The sequence below is a fragment of the Rosa chinensis genome, chromosome 3, assembly GCF_002994745.2.
Source record: "Rosa chinensis cultivar Old Blush chromosome 3, RchiOBHm-V2, whole genome shotgun sequence".
NCBI classification, from domain to species: domain Eukaryota; kingdom Viridiplantae; phylum Streptophyta; class Magnoliopsida; order Rosales; family Rosaceae; genus Rosa; species Rosa chinensis.
In genome coordinates, this window is record NC_037090.1 from 38,732,985 (window position 1) to 38,753,196 (window position 20,212).

Sequence of the window (20,212 nt, forward strand, 5' to 3'; positions counted from 1 at the left end):
TATGGTTAACCAAGACATCTTCAAAATTTCCCGTCTTAATTTATTTGGGTTAATTACATGTAAGTTCATTTTAAGGTGTTATTTTAGCTTAAGGGCCACTAAATATTTTCTTCATTCATAAAACCTCTCTCTCTCTCTCTCTCTCTCTCTCTCTCTTCGCCTGCACTTTCTTCCGTCACGGCACTCTCGTTGGGGCTTAGTCTCAACACGGTGGAATCTGGCATTTCAAGCAGTGGGCATAATTTGAAGAGAAGGAATCCGGAGCTATAACTCAATTTTCCAATCAATTCAACGAAGTAAGAATCTATTCTTTCAACTCTCACAATAGCCAATTGCCTTGCAGTAGCTTTTAATTTTTGATCAAATTTTAGGGTTTCAGTACTATTATAGTAGCTTTTATATTGTTTTGATGCTTTGGAGTAGCTTTCTATTTTGATTTCAAGAATAATTATTTTGTTAATGAATGTAGGTGCTTGGTTTGTATTACTGTTGTTGCAGTAGTTGTTTTGTTGGTTAGGAGTAGATTATGTATTGGTAGATAGTGGCTCTCTCTGGGGTTGAGAGTAGGTTTTTGGTTGGTTGGCAATTGCTTTCTCTCTGGTTAACAATAATTGTTTCTTTGGTTAGCAGTAGCTTTTGTTGTATTTGTCAATAGTTTTCGTATTTCCTCGCAGTAGCTTTTAAACAAATTAGGCTAATTAGCAGGTACTTTTGTTTCCCTAGGAGTACATATGTTTTGTTTGACAATAACTTTTGTGTTTCTTAGCAATAACATTCATAATTTATGGTAGTAGATTTTATGTTGGTTGCTATAGTAGGTTTCATAGTCTTTTGCAGTAGCGATTGTTTTGCTTGACAGTAGCTTTTCTAGTCTTCGATTAAAAACTTGCAATATTTTGTAGTACTTGTATGTAAATATATTCTTGATTCTTGCAAATTGCTTTGGAGTATCTTTTAGAATGTTTGGAAGTAGATTTGAGATTTTTTTAGGCATGCAGTAACTTTTAGGGTGTTTGGTAGTATGTTTCATGATGCTTGACAATAGCTTGTCTTTAACAGCAACTTGGCTTACCAGCTTGCATATTTAGCAAGAGCTTTATAGTTCTGTCTCAATAGCTTTATGGTTATTTGTTAGTAGCTTTACATATTTATTACAGTAACTTTTTGTTATTTGACAGTATCATTCCTATTAACTGGATGTAGCTTTAAAATACTTGGTATTGGCTTTTGTTTTCTTTGGTGGTAGGTTTTGTATCTTAACATGTTGAAGTAGCTTTTGTAGTCTTCCACTGTAGCTTTTTTATAGTTTTTGTGAATATCTTTTCTAGTCTTCGACGGTAGCTTTCATATTCCTTAACAGTGGCTTCCACAGTGGAGAAGGGGATAATGGTGAAGATGGTGATAGTGATGGAGACGATGATGAAGACGTAGAAGAAGAACCCATAGTGAGGACAAGAAGATAGAAGCACACAGTAGCAAGAAAATCTAAAAAAGGCAGAGCTTCTGAAAAAGAGGAAACAAAAGGACAAGCAACAAGAAGCAAAAGGGTAAAAAAAAAAGCTACTGCTAATGAAGAAGAAGACCTTGAAGAGGAACCAATTGAAGAGATGAAGAAAGGGAAGAAGCAAGTTGTAAAGAGAAATTCAATGGTCGATCGAATCAAGAAGAAAAAATGAATGTTGGTCAAGACAAGGAGTTCATGTATGCCAGTAAAAGAACAAGGAGAGGCAAGAGGCATTAGATGATAATTGAAACAATAGTTTTATGCAGTGGTGACAGTAGGTTTTTTAGTCTATCAAAGTAGATTTTTCATGTCTGGACATTAGCTTTATGTTTGTTTGATTTCCAAATTTGATATTTGATGGAAAATGATGTGGGGGTGACAGTAGTATTTTGAAATATTGAAAGTGGCTTTATGAACTGTTAACAGTAGCTTTATGTTTAATTTTCAACTTTGATATTGGATGGAAATTAATGTGCATTTTGTTATTTTTAGCTTTAAATTTTTTATTTGACACAAATGTCCATTTCCCGGTTTGTTTTGAAGTTACAATAGGTTTAGCCCATTTGCGTTCGATGTTGTGCAACTTAAAAACATAACAAAAAAGAGTAAAGCAGAAATTGTAGAAATGTAATGAACTTAAAAGTTTCAACATCCAATAGATTCTCAACAAATTGAAACTATCGGAATTATGACAAAGTTAAACAGCAAAGTTCAACATCAATCTAAAAAACTATTGCAAAAGCTATTCTAAATGTTGAAAGATGCCAATATAGTAAAAGTTATTACATCATCAGTAAAAGGAACTCCTCATTCTATAAAAGCTACTACAAATGTTATCAAAAACTACTCTTAATGCTGTAAAAAGATACTCCATTTGTTCATGTATAGTTGCCACTATAAGTGAAAGCTATACTCAATGTAAAAAAAAATGATGATATAGTAAAAGATACTCCAAATGTTATCAAAAGCTACTCTTAATATTGTAAAAAGCTAATCTTAATGTTGTAAAAAGATACACCATCTGTTCATGTACTACTGTTGGTGCAATACACGTTATCTTGTTGTGGAGCCCAAACTCACCACACCGACCACACTTGATAAGCCTCATTGTGGCACCGCAATATACTTCATTCGAACAGATTTGGGTCGGCCAAATGACCTCTTAACCAATGGAGGCTTCACCACAGAAGTTGAACTCGCCGCATCTTCATAAAACCTCCCTCACAATATCATCGAACGTATGCTTCATATCAAGAAAGAACATGATTATCTCGGACATATATGTGCACCTCAGATAAGGTTTTGCATCCATGGCTAAGTTACTGCAATTTCACATTAGAGAAAGAACAATCAGCTTCTATTTTCAATATCAATGAAAACACAAAACCTACTGGAATCATATTGAAAGAGTACTAGCGGAAGAGAAGAAAGCTACTATCACAGTAAGGTAAAGTCACTATAATAGTTATACAAAGCTACAAAATGTAATCAAAAAGGAAAAAATAACAGGAAAACAAAGACATGATATAAAGATTGGTATTATAACGAAGAATGAAGACAACAACGTGCCGCTGCACTGCAAACCTATCACTCTATCAATAAGCTTCTAGTTTTGATATGAATGAAAACAGAAAACAAACACAAGTGGGGTAAAGTCACAGTAAGGTAAAGTTAATAGAATAGAAGAAAAAAACTACTATCATAATAAGGTAATGTCACTATAACAATTATATAAAGCTACTGAATCCAATCAACAATGAAAAAATAATGGAAGAACAAAGATATATATGACAAGAATCAATAGAAAGCAGCGTGTCGCTGCACCGTGAACCTATAACTCTATCAATTAGCTTCTAGTTTTGATATGAATAAAAAGGCAAGAGAAAAAACAAAGAATGTATAAAAAAACAGTAGGCGTAGAATTATTTTAGTGTGCTAGTTGCATTCCTTAACTATATCAGTAACAATTACACACTGCATAAGTAACTTTCTCTGTACATTTTTCTATATCACAATCAGCTTCTTTAACTATAAACTATGCATGATTTAGGTTTAGCAAAACAAAAATGAAAGTTGAACTACAAATCAAGCTAAACAGAGTGCAAAGAGAGAAAGCTGAGATAGAATGAAAATAAAAATGAAATCATAATGATGAAAATCAAAGTATAAATCAAGCTAAATAGAATGTAGAGAGATAGAATCAAACCTCAATAATTGATTAGAGACTGTGCAATTCACGGACTACAGAGTGTAGAGAGAGAGAACGCTGAGATCGATTCGATGAGAGAGAGAACGCTAAGATCGATTCGATGAGAGAGAGAACGCTAAGATCGATTCGATGAGAGAGAGAGCTTCGTCTGCGATTTTGAGAGAGAACTTCTACAGCGATCTAGAGAGAGGTTCGTCTTCGTCTGCGTACAAGAGAGAGAGAGAGAGAGAGAGAGAGAGAGAGAGAGAGAGAGAGAGAGAGAGAGAGAGAGAGAGAGAGAGAGAGAGAGAGATAATGGTTAATTGATAATGAAACTTAAATGATAAATGGTAGAGAAAGAAAGAGACAGCTGAGGGTAAAATAGGTATAACATAAAAATGAGCTAATGGTTTTGGGCCCTAAAGTGGCCTTATGTGTACAAAAAAAATTTACGTGGCCTTATGACTAATATAAGTCTCAAATTGACACTTATATATAATTTTCTATTGTATATATTCTAGCTTTCTCGGTTGTAGACGCTCTGCGGAAAATCATCAAGGTTGATGATGTAGTTATAACATTGGACGACCTCTATATTGAAGCTAAGAGTCATCTTTGGCTATCCATCTCTCAATCCGATGGCTTCCAGAATCCCATATTTAGAATCGTTTACACAATTTGAACATGAGATTCCTCACTTGCAACGTGCACATGTTATCATATGCTGCAAATTTACTTGCTGCATCTCAAGTGTCCAAATAATGGGTCATAAGTTAAGCATAGATAGGGAAGAGCTAAGCCTCTAAATCAGTGAATGTGACGCAGTCGGAACAATAACCTGGGTTTACAAGCAATAAACCTAAACAAAGTGTTATGGAGTCCACCAGAGATAAAAGAGAAAATTCTCTATTTGATTGATAAAAAGATAATGGATAGGTTCTGTAGCTGCTTAAGGCTGCTTATATATGAGAAAAGAAACCCTAGGGCGACTAACAATGAAACCCTAAAGCCCACAGGTAAAAATAAAACAAATCCAAAACAAACTAGGAAACCGAAAAGTCTGAAAAACAGTAAATTGCAGTTTTGAGGTCCTAAACGACCCCAAAAAAGCCCACACATCGTGGCACAGCTACCAGTTTTGTTCCTGGCGCGATTCCCTTTTCAGAAAGCTATGGCACGCTCGAATCGGACACCGAATACAAAAGTTGCAATAGTAACTTGGGTTTTCCTCCTTTTGCACGATCTAACTGTTCTTCGATTCCTCTCGCCAACCATTCTACATTAGAATGACGATGCACATCAGCCTTGTCTGAACATGTTTTACTTAAAATCATAGGAGTACATGGTAGTGGTTGGAGAGATGACAATATTAGAAAATATGTTTTTCCATTCTTGGCAGCAAGTTGCCTTTGAAAAAAAAGAAAAAAAAGAATATGTTTTCATAAGAATGTCACCTCTTCTTCATGGAGCAAATGTTTTGTCTGTCATGTTAGCATTTACTTATGCTACGATCTATTATGCTCTTTAGGTATGCAAACAATGTAAGACTCTCAGAGGGATTGAGAGAGAAGGATAATTCATCACTGTTGATATTGAGAAAGGGATGCAATATAGAAAAGTAAGGATTCATTTTTATACTTTGTTTTCAAGATTTGGAATTGATCTTTCCTTAAATTTGGTTATATTAGTTAACAAGCAATATTTCTTCCCTGTGCATAGGCATATCTTCCTATGTTTCCATGTATTTTATTCTGTCTCATTAAGTTCTCTACATGTTGGTGATTTAATCATTGAATGCCCAACTTAAAGGTATCCCCTTCTACGATAGGAGCTGGATCCATCATTCTATATTCTCTGAAATTTATGCATTTGTTGAGTTTGTTCTCAGTTGTAACTCTATTTACTTATCTTTATTGCAGGAGGTGCTTTTCGATGTGAAGGTGAATAAAAGTTAGTTCTTTGACCTTACCGCCTTGGTTTAGTAAGTTGTAATATCCATGAACCATATCCTGACAATGTTCCACATTTCTGCAGCTTCGTATCTACACAGCACTTCATGCTCAGTTCAGAAAGGAACAAAAATGACTTGCACACAACTATCACCATCATGTAAAACCATATACATGCTCACAACATATGCACATCAACTCGACAATAATCATAAAAGGATCAAGACTTACCTTCAGCAATTACTGGCATGGATTCCATCTCTACAACTGCACAACAACGATCACTTAGAATATAGCCTTCTGTTGCTTACCAACCTTGCTTCTCAATGGACAGAACTAATGCAATAATCGTCGAGGCAATAGGGACCAATTCATCCATATATATAGGAGACTTAAAACCTCAAGAAGCTTCCCATTAAATCATTCCTTATCGGATTAGGTTTCCTAGTTAGATTCCTAATGTAACACTTCATTGTAATCTTTCTTGCAGACCGAGAACTGGATTACTTACCTTAATGAATTGATACACTCTTTCATTAAGTTACAAGTATTGATTTGAGTTTGTGTCCATGTTAAACTAGATTTGACATTTAGCTAATTATCAATATACTTAATGTTAATGTGTGACAAGTCCATATTTGATTCTAACAATCTCCCCCTTGGACTGACATATATTAACCTTGATAACTTGCACCAGAAAATGCCATAATCTATTTAACTTACTGAAGTGCGCGCGCCAGACAACAATTCAAACCAGAATTCCATTCCAACATGGTCAGATCACAGTTACTTATGCAGAGCAAGAAACAGTATACATTTTAACAAAAATGCAGAGTTTCAAAACCACAACATAAGCTCCTGCAATCCACATATGTCAAACCACAAGTGATACAATATATGTTAATGTGTATCAACAAGTAAACATATATTAGGTCCTACTTTATGTTTCTAAAACCAGAAACTCAAGCAAAATTTACTGGACACTGATGGCTTAAAATTATTGCTTGAACCTTAACATCATGCAATACATGATTCAAGCCATATGATAGCAAGTATAACTTTAAGTACAAAATCGACAATTTTCAGAACATTTAATAAAAGCTGCAGCAATAACCAAAATATGAAAATACCTTAAAATTTATTAATAATAAAATCTGTCATTACAAACAAGTTGTGATAAACAAAACTAAAAGATCACAACTAAAAATACAAGAACTCAAAAACCTTAGAAATTTAAATTGCTCCAACTGGACTAACTCTCTACTGAACCTAAGCATCTAACTTAGCTAAAATTCCAATGCTTGCTGTATGCTTCTAGAATGCAGCCACTGACAATGCCTTGGTGAAAGGATCTGCTAGCTGTGAATTTGTGTCAATGCTCAAAACAACTATTTCATCATGCTTTACTCTTTCTCTAACACTGTAATACTTTAGATCAATGTGTTTAGAATTATCTGATGTTTTACTATTCTTGCTAAAGAAAAATGCAGCCTCATTGTCACAATAAATCACAAGTGTGCCAGCCACAATGTGACTTAACACTTTGGTCTGCATCAAAAAATTCCTGATCCAAAGTCCTTCACACACAGTCTCATACACTGCAATAAATTCAGCTTGCATGGTGGAGGTTAAAACAAGTGTTTGTTTCATGGTCTTCCAAGCAATAGCACCTCCTGCAAGCATGAACACATATCCACAAGTCGACTTCTTGGAGTCTGGATAATTCCCTGCAAAATCAGAATCTGAAAATCCAACAAGTTTCAGATCATCCACTTGTCTATAAACTAGCATGTGACTTTTAGTTTTCTGCAGGTATCTCAACACTTTCTTCTCAGCTACCCAATGCTCATGGCCTGGATTGGATTGAAATCTTGATAAAATCCCTACTGCAAAAGTCAAGTCTGGCCTAGTGCAGACTTGTGCATACATGAGACTTCCTACAAGTTTAGCATAAGGCTTTGACTCCATATTCTCCTTCTCAACATCATTTTTGTGATTTTGCTTCTTGGTTAACTTATCTCCTTTGGACATGGGAACTTCTCCAGCTGCACACTTCTCCATACCAAATCTCTTTAAAATTTTGGTAACATAATTCTGTTGAGACAAACCAAGTAGTCTCTGTGCCCTATCTCTTTTAATCTCAAGACCTAGTACATAGGATGCTTCTCCTAAGTCTTTCATGTCAAAATTCTTTGAATTTAAATTCTTAGTGTCTTTGAGCAATTTTAAGTTACTACTAGCCAAGAGTATATCATCCAAATAGAGAACTAGGAAAATAAAATTGTTCCCAACTATCTTCAAATAAACACACTCATCAACAAGGTTTTCTGTAAATCCAAAAGCAGAAATCAAATAATCAAAATGAGCTTGTTTTAGGCCATAAATTGATTTTTTTAACTTACACACTAAATTTTCACTTCCAGCTTGTACAAATCCTTCTGGCTACCTCATATAAATCACTTCATCTAGTTCACCATTCAAGAAGGTTGTTTTAACATCCATCTGGTGCAGCTCCATATCAAAATGAGCCACTAAAGCCATGATTATCCTAAACGAGTCTTTTGTAGAAACTGGAGAAAAAGTCTCAGTAAAGTCAATGCCCTCCTTCTGTGTAAAACCCTTGGCAACTAATCTTGCTTTATGTCTCTCTACATTGCCATTTGCATCTCTTTTGGTTTTGAAAACCCATTTACAACCTATAGGCTTTTGGTTGGGGTCAGGTTCAACTAATTCCCAAACTGCATTTTGACTCATGGAATTAATTTCTGCTTCCATTGCTAGCTGCCATTAATGAAATTCACTACTTTCAATGGCCTGATTAAATGTAGTTGGATCATTGTTCTCTGCACAGTCCATTTCAATTTCTGCTTCTTGTAGATAAACAATGTAGTCACTCTGTTCCCCCCCCCCTAAGTTGGTTGTCTTGCTCTCTGTGATCTTCTAGGCTGAGGATGTTCAGGATTAGGTTGAGCTACAGGTACTTGATCAGTTACTTGACCAGTTACAGGTACTTGATCAGTTACTTGGTCAGTTACTTGACCAGTTACAGGTACTTGACCAGTTACTTGACCAGTTACTTGACCAGATACAGCTACTCGACCAGTGACTTGATCAGTTACATCTTGTTCTAAAGGCAATGCTACACTTATATTCTCATCTGACACAATTTCCTCAAAATCTGAGGTTAAATCCTCAAGGTTTGTATTGTGAACTTTTTCACTTTGAAACTTTACTTGATGTGTTTCAAAAATTCTAGGTGAATGATGAGCAGAATATTAATTTATAGCCTTTAGATTTATCTGGATAACCTATAAAGTAGCAACTAACAGTTTTGGGGTCAAGTTTATTCAAGCTTGGATTATAAATCCTAGCTTCTGCATGACATCCCCAAACATGGCAGTGATGAAGACTAGGTTTCCTGCCACACCAAAGCTCAAAAGCAGTCTTTTCTATAGCTTTTCTAGGTGTCCTGTTGCAAATATAATTTGCAGTTTTTAAAGCCTCACCCCACAGAAATTTAGGCAAACCAATTGTACACATCATACATCTAACCAAGTTCAAAAGAGTCCTATTCTTTCTCTCTGCAACACCATTTTGTTGTGGGTTATGGGGTGTTGTATATTGAGTTTTAATTCCAATGTCTTGCAAAAACAAGGCAAATGGACCCTTTTGTTGGCCGGATTCAGTGTACTTGCCATAGAACTCACCACCTCTATTTGATCTTACTGTTTTGATTTTCTTTTCTAGTTGATTTTCTACCTCAGACTTAAAGATTTGAAAAGCTTTCAATGCTTGTGCTTTTCTGAAAGTAGATAAACATAACTGTATCTAGAAAAATCATTAATGAATGTGATGAAATACACATTCCCACATATAGTTTGATGCCTAAATGGACCACATATATCAGTGTGTATGAGTTCTAGTAAGTTTTGGCTTCTATATGCAGTCTTCTTTCTAGTATTAGTTATTTTTCCCTTAAAGCATTCAACACAGTCTGTTAGATAAGAAAAATCAAGTTCATTTAGGATGTTGTTTTTCACCAAAATTTTCAGTCTCTCTTTTGAAACATGGCCGAGTCTTCTATGCCATAAAAATGCAGACTTTTCATTTAGTTTGGTTCTTTTAACACCTGTTAAAATGCTAGTACTGTTTGTGTTATTTTCAACAAGTAAAATTTCTTGTTGAGCCATTGAACAATTTAACTGTAAATAATCATTCATAATAACACCAGAACCAATTTGAACAGAATTTTTAGAAATAAGAATTCCATTACTATCCATAACAAGTCTACAACCATATTTTACTAAAACAGAAACAGAAACCAAATTCCTTCTCATGGAAGGTACATAAAAAACATTGTCCAAAACTAACAATTTTCCTAATCCTAAATCGAGCTTTAAGGTTCCAATAGCCTTGACTGCCACTCTCATGCCATTGCCTACACACAGGTTCACTTCATCACTTTTTGGGATTCTCCTCCTTGAGAATCTCTGCAAAGAATTAGTAATATGAATAGGTGATTGAGCCTGAATCTATTCACCAAGACTGTGGTTCAACATTTATAAGATTAATTTCTAAAGAAAAAAACTGTATTAGAAAAAATCTTACCCTTTTTGGCTAACCAATTTTTATAGCCAGTGCAGTCCTTTTTCATGTGTCCTACTCTTCTGCAAAAGTAGCACTTGAACCTAAATGGCCTGTTTTCCTTGACCACTGCAGCTGTTGAACTCTTAGTTATGGCTTTGATAGGCTTCAACTTGTTCTGGGGCTTTTTCCTTTTAGGCTTTTCTATGAGGTTTATGGCCGTAGCAGGTTCTTTTTCTTCCTTGATCCTAGCTTCCTCATCCATACTGATGGATATAAGTTCATCTAGAGTCCAGTTTCCCTTTTGAGAGTTGTAACTGGTCCTAAGATGACTAAAACTGTTAGGCAAGGAATGTAGTACATAATGCACTACCTGCTCATCCCTAACCCCCATCAAGAGCTCCCTGAGTCTACCATTTATATTGATCATCTTCATAATATGCTCTCTAACTCCCCCTGAACCCATGTACTTCAAATCATGAAACTCCTTGGTTAGCCTAGCTGCATCTGCTTTTTCACTTTCTTTAAACTTAACACCTATGAGTCCCAAAAAATCTGATGCTAGCTCAAGCTCCTCTATACTTCCCTTGACAGTTTTAGACATGGAGGTACGAATGAGGTTCTTAGCCATTCTATTGGATCTATGCCACTTCTTGTAAAGATCAGTTTCTTTCTTGGTGCTCTTTTCATTCAACTCTGCAGGCTTATCCTCAGTAAAGCAATAGTCTATGTTTTCATGCATTCCCATATAGTTCTCTACTTAATCTAGCCAAGCTCTATAGTTGGTTCCAGTTAGCATCAAGACACTGTTCAAGTTCATGTAAGAGTTACCTAAGGAGCAAAACAAAATTCATGTGAGTTCTCAATTTGTAAAGAAAATAACTTTAGGTTTTCTGTGTTTTATTAAGCTTTAAGCTACCAAAACAAAAAACATACAGAAAACCTAAACAATCCATACTTGCATTCATGTCAGTCCGTAACAAAAACAATGTTAAGCAACACTTTTGAGCAGAAGCATAACATCTTGGAGTTCTCACTACACCAATTTTGGAATCAGACAACACATATCAGACGACAGCAAACATTTTAACTGTCGTCTGAAACAATCAGACGACAACAAGAAATATTCTGTCGTCTAAGTTTTCGAATCCAACAATAGTTTTTTCTTGGCTCTTGTGCAATAGCATTTCAAACAATGGTTGAATTTTTTTATGTTGTCTGAATGAATTAATTCAGACAACAGTTATTATGTGATGTTGTCCAAGTTTCATTTATACAATGGTTGATTTTTGCTGTTGTCTGATTATTTTCAATCACACAACAGTTATTAGGTGTCTGTTGTCCAATATCTTTTAAGTCAATGCCTGCTGAAAGATGTTGTGTGATTATTTTGATTCACACAACAGTTTTTAGTTTTCTGTTGTGCCACTATTTTTCAGACAATGCACTTGAGTTTATGTTGTGTGAGTTTTAGGGTTCAATATATATGTTGGCGCCCAAGAATTGGCTTTTAACACTTGATTAAATTTTCAAATTTCACTTCCCTCCGTTCGACTAAATTTTGGTGAAATGTTTGAGCAGCATATAAGGGAAAGGTAAACCTAGCCTTTCCTCTTTTGCTCCTTCTTCCTCGCTCGGGCCGTAGACCTCTCTCTCTCCCCTTTCCTCTCATCTTCTCTCTGTCACGCCGGAAAGCTCGATCTCCGTACGTCCTCTCTCCATCTCTAGTTTCACAGCTAGCTAGCTCACACAAATCGAGCCATGACTCCTCCCAGTCTTCTTGGTCCTCCCGAGCTCCACAAACCCTCACCCACCACCACCACTCTGCAGCCACCCGAACCCGAATCCAAACCCCAAGGACTGGAACTGGAAAGTCCGACAAGGAAGGCTTCCATATGGCGGCGTTTTGGCTCCACAAGCACCACCCCAAAACTCGCCTACAACCTCGCGTCCTTCTCCGAGTTCGGTTACTTCAAGGACCTGCCGGAGATCATGTACCAGCTTCTAGAGAGCGAGGATGTGAGGAAGAAACAGAAGGCGGAGTGGCGGGAGAGGAAATGCGCCGGAGGCAGGAAGCGACCGGAATCCGGATCCGACAGCGAAACCGGGTCAAGGTCAGAGAAGAAGAGAATCAGAAGAAAGAGAGGAAAATGGAGAGAGAAGAAGACGACTCAGTGAGCCAGGTTCTCAGAGATCGATTCAGACTCTCCACCATCTCTATCACCGATGCCGAAGGTACTAAAATCTTCACATTCACTAATTCAACGGCTTTTGATTTCGTTTCTGGTTTTTTCTTCTTCTCAGTTTTCAATTCTAGTTCTCCAAGCAGTGAAGAGAAGCGGCATAGAGATATCGGAACCCGTGGTGGCTTGCATTTCCGACTTGGCCTTCAAATTTACTGGTATTTTACTTAAACTTTGCTGGTTTGCTTTGAAATTGAGAATCGAAAGTAATTTTGTCATAAATTTTTACAATTCTTATGGCGCATAGCACTGAAATTTACTGAATAATTAGATTATTGTGTTTGTGTGATTAAGGCTCCAACTGGAAATGGAATGCCTCTTTAGATTGGGGTTTTTTCTTTGGGAACTTTTTTTTTTTTTTTTGATGCTAAAAGAACTGTGTGATTACTCGTTAGGAATTGGATCTAATTAGTGGAACCCCAATTGGTCCAACCAGCCTCCACACTTTGTTATTTGTTTCTGGGTTTGCAGATTCCTGGTTCTTCCTGCTCTCTCTCCGTCTCTTTTGATTTTTATTTCTTTTTAGAGTCTCTGAAAGATTTTGTTCAGGATCTAAGAATTTACTTGTTTGTGATTGTTAGTGACACTGATATTGTTCTTTGTTTGATTTGAATTGACTGGGTTTACTTAGGTCTCTTTGCTTTGGAGACATGGAGGCCACGATGCCCATTTGCAAGACTGGTACTCCAACTCTGGTGAGTGCCTATATTTTCGGAAGCTTATTTTGATTTGGGTCTGGGTTTTGAATGTATGGTCGTATTAGAGTAGTGTTGTTGTTGTCAATTTGTTTTAGTTTCCAAGAGTTTAATTAAGGTCCACAAATCTTTAATCAGTGTGTCCCAATTAGGATTGACCCAATCATCATACATATTGATACAAATCCAATTGCTCAGCATGCATACACCTTTATTTTAATTACTCCCCTCAACTGCTTATTCTGCCTAGCTGAGTTGTAGCCTCTGAAGAACAAGAAGAAAGCAAACCATTAGCCTCAATTCTTTTTTAGCATCAATGGCATGGAAACAGAGCCAATGATTAATGCTGAGAATTCCAGTCATGTTGGCTATTATGAGACTAAAATTCCAAGATTTCTTAAAAACTATTATTACTATAATCAATGAATATAATATATCAGTCCAGAGCTCATATATTATAAGCGGTTAATTATTCTAAGCTGTGTAAACGTTATCTGTCAGTAGCTCCAACAGCCTCACATGAAGAATCTATGGGACTATGACCTTAGATTTTCTTCAACTATATAACGTTCTTATTTATTTGACAGCTCACTGTTCCTGATATCTGCAGAAACAATGAGCTGCAGATATCTAAGGTCATAGGAGGGCCTAACATGAAACCTGGATATTGTTCAACTATATAACGTTTAGGGATATTGTTCAACTATATTTAGTGAAGTTCACAATGAATCGTTGAGCTCAAGATATCTTTCACTATTATTGTTTATTTGGTTGTATTGATTGAATGCCTCTATTGATTGAACACTTTAATTGCCAGTAACTAAAATGATTGCTTGCTTAGGTTATTTCAGAAACTGCTTATAAATACAGAAGTCAACAGTTCAAGCTTTCAAATAGCTTAAACTCCATAAATGAAATAACTTCTTTGAATAGATTGGAATCGTGCTATTACATTTGTTGAAATTATTGTTTACTTGTAAATGAACGAGGAGTAAATGGCCTTTCATGGGTACAGAGTGTTGGATATGGTTGGACTTGATCTACTAATAAATGCAAAGTATCCTGATCATGAAATTATTAGGTGTACTGGAGTTGTTTATGGGATGGCATTTTAGCAAGTTCAGTTTGCAACTAGATTAGTACAAAAATGGCTCTTGCACTTGGATATTTGACATTCTTATTTTGATGCTATAATCAATGTTGACCTGCCCTTTACATTTGCAACATTTGACTTTCCTATTAGTCATTCTACATGGAAATGCTGTCTTTTCTTGTGTATCAGCCAAAAGTTCATACTAGGGAATTAGGTCCTTTTATTAGCCTGAACTGGAGAAGGCAACTTTTAATAGCTTTATGTACACTCTAAAGGAAATCTGGTTTGAACTTTTTGCAATCAGATTAGTCATGGTTTAAAGATTAGATCATATCTGTTTCTGTCACCATGCCTAGGATCCAACCTTTGATTTCTTAGTTCTCTAGCTAAATGGTCATTTGATTTGGTTGTCATTTGGAGGATGTCAAAGGCTACTGCAATGACTGTTAGCTAACCTAGTGATGGGAGCTTGTACATTGTAAAAGAGATTTTCTAGGAATTTAGCAATGGTTTTGATGGTATTTTTGCTGTATATAGAAATGTAAAGAACTTGGTCAAGTGAATTGGTACATCAAATTGTATTTGCTGCATTTGTACGCTTAGAACTGTTATAAACTAGTGCATATTTGCAACTATTACATCTCTTCTACATGATAACAGTTGACAAGAGGTGGAAATTGATTATGATCTACATTTGTAACTTGTCTTGACAGTTTATTAATTGCATCTACTTTTCTTTTGTTGCAGTGATTTTGCTTACAACTATCTTAGTGGTACAATACTAAAGGAATGGGCTTCAAGCTTGCAGTGATTTTGCTTACAACTATCTTGGGAGATCGAGCAAATTGTATTCTTTTTTATTATCATGTAAAGCTCATGAAACTTGAAAGCTTGTTAAGCTAATGAAATAGATATAGGCACTTGGGCAAGCTTAATTCCTCTGTAAATGTTAGGATGAATACTGCTGATAGAATGAAATGGTTTTTGGAATCAAGGATATGTTGTTCAATTGTACAGAATGTATATCTTCTTTTCTATCTCAGACAATTCAATACCAATAGCAAACCATTGTCTAACAAACGAACATAAAGAAAAAAGAAAGAAAAAACTGTAGTCTGAAGCAATGACACACAATAGCTTTAATAGTTTTCCTGTTGTCTTGTTCAAAGTCAGTCAATAGTATTCAATTACATTGCTGATCTACAAGCTTCATTTAGACAACAGTTTTTGTACAAATCAATGTTCTCTAAATATTCATTACATGTCAACATTCTTCCAGGGTCTGCTATCTGAAATTACTTTGCACAAGAGTTCTGGTACCAATTGCTATTGTTCTTCGTGGTATTCAGACAATAGATGGTGTAGCAGCTGCTGTTGTAGTAAACTTTGTCAGACGATAGTTTTGTGGTATTGTCTGATTCATGTATCAGATGGCATTGAGATAGACAACAGCAGCGCCTATTATCAAACGACAGTGAAAAACTGTCATCTGATTGAAAAATTGGTGTAGTATCTTTATCAATATACCATGTTCAATGAAAACAAGTTATCCAAATAAATTTATCCACATCTTTAGACAGAAGAAAAATTTCTAAGTATCTATATTTATTTTTATCAAGCATGCATACTGCTATTTTGTATCTTAAAACCATACTTGACCACTTCTTTGGAAGATAAAATTGAAGCATAGTTTTAAAACACAAAACACAATTTCAATTTTGTTACTCAATCAGGTACTGATCAGTTACTTGGTCAGGTACCTGATCAGTGTTTTCTGCCAACATCAAAGAAGAATGCTTTGTGCATCATAATCACTTATGCCAATAGAAAACCACAAAACATATGAGCTCTTTTACTTTATATTCTATCCAGATTCATCCTTATAAGAAAATAAGCTCTTGTATCTGTCAACTTTAACAATGTGTAAACAATTTCTGGGAGATTTTTGTTCTTCATATAGTTTTACACAATCACAAATACAATGCAATATCATCAATCAATTGAACATGCATATCAAATCACAATTACACATTCAAACACAATTGTTTTGATTCCACGACCACAGAATAATCAAGAAATTGTAAATTTCATCCGGTCACCATCTACTCTACCCTAACGCATGCCGGGAATGCTACTAGGGTTCTTGAGTACAATCGAAAACTTAATTATCATGCTATGAATCGAAAACAATTTTCACAGAAAAACCTATTTTTGCCTTTTCCCCAATTTGCTGCAAAAAATCTCAGCGGAAGCGTGAATTTGATAACCAGATGCAGCAATCGACTTTATTGGCTTTTTGATTCACAGCAGCTGGGATTTTGAATCCCTTCTCGAGATGAAAACATCGTGTTTCCCAATCCAGTCTCAAACCTTCATCTTGATCAAAAATTGACCGTTGTGATTCAACGGTCACCTGTTCTTCATGTTTTGGACGGGTTTGGGCTTGGATAGTCCGCGTACTGTGAGCCCCCGAAAATTTTGTTTAATTTTTGAAGGTAATTTTCGCTAATAAGATTTTTCTGCAGGGTGATTTAAGTGGAGGAAATTGCCTTGTAGGTCATTTTGGTCTCAAAATCACGATTTGGGCCTTATGATTTAAGTTTGGGCCAAGATTCTTTCATTTGGGCCTAGAAGGTTACAAATGTTTAGTGAGGCGATCGTTTGTTGAAGTTTCGAAGATGAAAAATTGTGTTGTAACAAAGTTTCAGATTTTGGACTTTTATGAGATCGAGTTTTGGGCCTAGGACGAAGTCAAGAATTAATTTAGGAAGTTTCCGACGAAAAACGAACAAAAGAAAAGTTACGAGCCCCAAAAACATAAAGCAATTACCTTTGTAATTCGTCTCAAGGGCAAAATGGGTGTTTCACAAACATAGGTATAAATAGAAAACTTGGAAACCCTAGTCTCAGTTCTCTTCTCTCTCGCTCTCGGCCGCATCCTCACTCTCTTTCTCCCTCGACCTCACTCTCTCGTCCTCCCACTGCCAGCACCGGAAAACCCCATCTTCGGTCACTATCTCGCAAAAACGCCACCACCCATCAACGCATCACCAAAATGCGACCTAAACCTAAGAGAAATCGAAGCCATGCCTCGACCCGACCTCTATCTTCCGCTCTCCTTCTCTCTACCATCACCGGGAAACCCAACTTCCGGTTACCACCTCACGTCACCGCCACCATTCTTCGGACCAGCTCCCAATTTCAATCAAAACCCAAAGGCAGCTACCCCAACCGACGCCAGAAAGTGGTCGTACACACCACCACCGATGGCATCGAATCTGCATGCCTTCGTTCTCCAACCTCCAGTCCAAATCGAGTTAAACCACTTCCATAGTTTGAATCAGCATCTCACAATTTACAATAGCCCCAAGAATCCCAACCTCTAGCACCAACCACAGTTGCCGCACACGCCGCCGCTAGCGGGTGAGCCACCACAGCTCTGCCGCTCGTGGATGCTAGATTTCAAGACAGTTTCGAATAGGTAATTACCGTACCCTCTTTTGGTTAAAACCCGAATTTTGATTTGGATGGAGAAATCCCTAACCCACTGTAGTTTAATTTGGAAATTGAGGTTTGAGGAGTTATGCATTTTGGAGGTCTGTGAAGTTCGGGAATTTGAAGTTTTGGAAAGAAGGAGTTGTTGAGTCAGTTACGATGATGTTAAGGAATGGTAAGAAACTCGAGACTTTGTTTTGGATATAGATTAGTTGAGAATGGATTATTGATCCTATTTTTTGTAATAGGGAACCTGAAGGATTAATTGTGGTAGAGTGCAACTTCAACGACTCGGCTACTAGTTTGGAAAAGAAGAATGGTAAAGGCCTGGGTGTTTGGATCTGTTTTGTAGTATGTTGTTCATACTTAGTGGAATTCGGGATAATTGGAAAAGATATTGATGTGTGTTGGAAACTTGCCATGGTAGTGAACAAAGATGAAAATGGTTGAATGCTTGAATGTATGGAGAGAATTGGGTTGTCAATAAAATTGGTTTGTCTGTTATTATTTGGGAAAATGTTGTTCTGCAAGAATGGACAAAGAGAGACCAATTTTGTAATTTTGTGGTTTTTAACAAGTTAACTAAAATTGTGTATGATGTGAAAGGAAGTGAGTAATTATCGATGTTGGAAGGGTGTTGATAATGAAAATGGTGGATTTTATTTGTTTGAGCCAAATTAGGATATTGGATTAATGTTCATGAAATAAGGTTAAAAATCGGAGTATTCTAGTGTCGCCATATCCCGAAGTTATCGTAAGAATGTGATCATTCGGGAATGGTAATTACTATTTATTTGCTATTATTTAACGATTAAGTAAAAAGGGTCAAACGGTTGACTTGAAATACATTAAGAAAATAAGTATAATCACCATATCCCGAAAGGAGTTTGAAAGGCGAAATCATTCGGGAATGGTAATTATTATTTAATTGCTTAAGGTTTAGAAGCTAAATAAATTAAGGTCAAACTGGTTGACCGAAATTTTAACATGGAAAGAAGTGTGATCACCATCTCCTGAATGAGTTTACTACGTTAAGTGAATTGTTCGGGAATGGTTACCATTAAATATCAATTCAAGTTAAATTGGTAACTCATAAAGAAATTAAGCAAATGAGTTATGAATTGAGTACTTATCGGATTTAGTTTTTGTTAAAGGACTCGAGCGTATCCACATGGATTTGGGCAAATGATCGAAAGTTGGGAACGAACCCGAATGTGGACGAGCACTCCATATCTAGGTAGGGTGAGCTGTCCCTTCCTTGTTAGAGGATTTTCAGTATATGTGGAATGCTATACTAAGATAGTATATTGCCTGTAAGAACGTTTTGGTTGTTCATTAGTCGATGCCTCGTGATACATGTGTTTTCATAACTGATAATTGCTTATTGTAAAAACCGAGGCTAGACTTGCATGTTGAGATACTGTACCCTTGTATGTCTGTACTTGTGACCTGAAAGTGAATGGGACCTAGACCTGTAGATTCCTAGGGATCCCATGGTGTCAATAACAGTGAACCTCCGGAGGGGGCCGTGCTCCTATGTTTGTCGAGGAAGAGTGAGTACAGACAGTGAACCAGTCATAGGAGACTCAGGGCCTGGAAATGGACACTTTCGCTACTTGTAGTCACAAAGACTACATAGTAGTTGGCCGGTTCTCGAAGGATGACGAACCAGGTCGGTCACCGATTTGTTTTATTTTAGCCGGCAAGTAAGTATCTCAGAGATCCAAGTTGTGTGAAGCATACTGCATATGCTTTATAAAAGAAATAAATGTTTGTGGTTGCCTCTTTTTAAAGTATTTTCAATAAACGTGCACAATATTATGTAGTAAATATTTTCGATTATTATTATTATTTTCAAACCTAGCATGGTTGGGTCGGCCCCTACTGGCCATGCGAGGACGAAAGCTCACCCCTACAACAGTGTGCAGGTCTCGAGGATGTGGTCGGGGAGCATATAAAGGAGGCACATGCCTGGCTTGGCGTATTCTTCTTTGACTTTATCAAGAAATGGTTTTGGTCCTTTATCTGATTTTGAAGTAACTTGTTTATTTACTTTCGCACTAATTTATTTGTTTATTTATTTCCTACTCGTTTACAGAAATTTCGGGAGACCCGTAACCCTGGGGCGCGTCTCCCATGCTTGTAGTTACTTAGTGATTTGTTTTACTTTCCAAATTGGGCTCCGATTGCAAGCCCAAAACTCTTAGCCCATTTCAAATTCCGCTTTTGAAAATGTGTTATTTGGTTGCTAGAACGACTTGTCCAAGAAAGTGCATGTTTTGTAAACCAACAGTTTGAACCCAAAAAGCCTTGCGATTTCGGGTTGATGAGTTATCGGGATGTCATTCGTGACATGTCGGTTTCTCATTGGCTCGGGGTCGCGGCGCTGTGGGACCCTCTCTCGGGTCACCACACGTGCTATGACTGGGTCTTCATTGAGTAACTTACCTTGATCCGGTAC

General features: G+C 36.6%; 1 long non-coding RNA gene across 2 annotated transcripts; it reads left to right on the plus strand.

The window, feature by feature from the left end:
• The first annotated feature begins 16 nt into the window (after positions 1 to 16).
• LOC112192326 lies at positions 17 to 1,559 on the plus strand. Of its 2 annotated transcripts, none has more exons than XR_002933488.2 (2): positions 17 to 296; positions 1,373 to 1,559. It is a non-coding gene; the product is annotated as an uncharacterized LOC112192326 (long non-coding RNA). The 2 variants fall into 2 exon arrangements; XR_005807929.1 differs by having other exon boundaries at positions 157 to 296; positions 1,329 to 1,559.
• Positions 1,560 to 20,212: the final 18,653 nt, after the last annotated feature.